The sequence below is a fragment of the Solanum tuberosum genome, unplaced genomic scaffold, assembly GCF_000226075.1.
Source record: "Solanum tuberosum cultivar DM 1-3 516 R44 unplaced genomic scaffold, SolTub_3.0 scf00286, whole genome shotgun sequence".
In the NCBI taxonomy this organism is placed as follows: domain Eukaryota; kingdom Viridiplantae; phylum Streptophyta; class Magnoliopsida; order Solanales; family Solanaceae; genus Solanum; species Solanum tuberosum.
Window position 1 is genome coordinate 100450 of NW_006239210.1, and position 2334 is coordinate 102783.

A 2334-nucleotide genomic window follows, 5' to 3' on the forward strand; every position below is an offset into this window, starting at 1 on the left:
ACACAAGTATAGAGTACTGAACATATAATGAAGTAATTCTATACACTAAGGAGAGGGGGAAATATTGTTAGCTATTTGGAGATCATACGCTGCCACTATGTTTTCTTTACTAGGAATAGAACTTAGGAAATTCACTTATTGATATTAATCTCAAGTATCAGATTTCATGCCGAAGAATATTGAATCGAATAGCCTTACATACCTTATCTTCTGATCAATACAACTATCACGATTCAGCCTCCCCTTTCAGGTTTTAATCTACAATATAAGTCATGATAAATTTAAATTAGCAGCTATCACACCGTGAGCCTCGTAAAACAGTAGCTAACTTTGACGGATAATGAGCCCATACAGCCCTTAAAACAATGTGTATCACCACACCTTCCTTCTCTCCCCAATATATATATTATATATCGTTTTGCAAGATTACCCAAATTGCACCAACAACAATACACATAAAACAGCGTCAAGTATTCTTTATCATATAACCAATTATTGAACTCACCACCCACCACCTTGAGTTCTTTATTGTCGCACACCCATAATTCCTCACTCAAACTCATACATAAGGAGGATGAAAATGGAGCAGTCACCTTACCTCAATTTCTGCAACTTCTCGTTATAACTTGAATTTCTCTAGAACTTCAACTTCCCTACACACTTAAACCAAAGAAGGAGAGAAAAGTATCTTAATAACCAAGGAAGTGAGCAGTAGCTTCTGGAAATATTATTCCTTTATACCTATACTTGAGCATGAATAACATATTTTCCTAATCATCCATGGGAGAATTAAGCTAAATCCACAAGTATTTTCACTTACATTGTCTTGCAGAGATGAGGGTTTCTTCAAGAACCCTAGAAGAACTTTAAGGCTGCTGTTTAATCCTTAGGAGAAAATAGAGAGAAAGAGCTGGAGCTAATCCTCAATAATGTGTGTTAAAATGAGTTAGAATAGCAGCCAATATATATTTATATTGATCTTTCTTCTCCTTTAAGAACATCCACTAAAAAGCTTCATTTCCAACCACTAATTGGTCAAGTAGGTGATGTAGCTGCTAATGTATATCAAGCATGTCACGCCTCACATTCCATTAGAAAGGACATGCACTCGATGCCCTAAAGGCTCGAGAGAACCAGCATGTAACCTGTGTTTAACTATGCATAAAACTATGACAATCTTGTGACAAGTTCATGTGGGATGCAGCGATACGAACCAACATAAGTAGACCTAAAACTTATATACATGATTTGGTCGCTGAGACCACAACTTGTTAAGATGCAACTGAACCATATACATAAGTCTACAAAGCTTGAAAAAGATAGAAAACCTTCGGGTAGGTCGGGATAGACCCCGCCTTACTCTTAACTATGATACAATACCAAAATGAATCTACTAAGGACTCAGTAAAACTCCGAATCAATCTGGAGCTCACCAAAAGTAGCTAAGTGTTGTGTGCTCCTAATGAGGAGGTCTACTAGCTGAAGTACATGTGCCTGCAGCATAAAATGCAGCATCCCCGCCCCCCCATGAGGGACATAGTACGAGAAAATGTACTGATTATGTAAGGCATTAACATATATAAATAAGAGTTCGAATGAAACCGAGTGTCAATACATGTGTGCATAAATTAGAACAGAAGACCACCTTTGTTAACTCTTGTGGGATCATGTATGTTACATTCTTGTCTGTACCTTTTTGTGTGTTATGATCTTTATAAGGCATGTGATACAAATGACCAACTGATCAGTGGTAGAAGAGGATGACCCATGCTAGACATTTTTAAACCCCCTGGGGATGTGGTCCTCATAATTACACAAATTGGGATCGGCCTGTAACACCCCGTATTTTATGTGTACAAGACCTACACATATGGAAGTTGATTTAGCTTGGTGGTATAAGTAATGAACTTGATTTCCTAGATGAATGGTTAAAATAAAGAAGCTATAAGGGTAACTCCCGTACATTGTAATATTGCACGATCGAGCGAACGTCAAATTTTAGAAGTATTTAAATTCTGGATCGAAGGGCTATATGTAAGTCTAAAAGGTAAGGTGATCAAGTGTATATAAGTTTCGAGTTAAACTAAGGAGCTTACGCTCGGAAAACGAATAAAGAATTGAGGTGCTTGTTGGACTTTATAAAGCTAGCAAGTGTCACTTACTTGCTTAGCTCAAATGGGTTAGGTAGATGGGGAAGATTAGTTCATGCATTAGTGGGCTCACTTGAGGCCCAAATTAAATAAAAAGGAAAAGGGAATGGAGATGAGGCCTCACACCAATCTGTCGAAGTCCAACTACTTGAGCCCAATAAAGACTAAGGCCCAAATTAAGGGA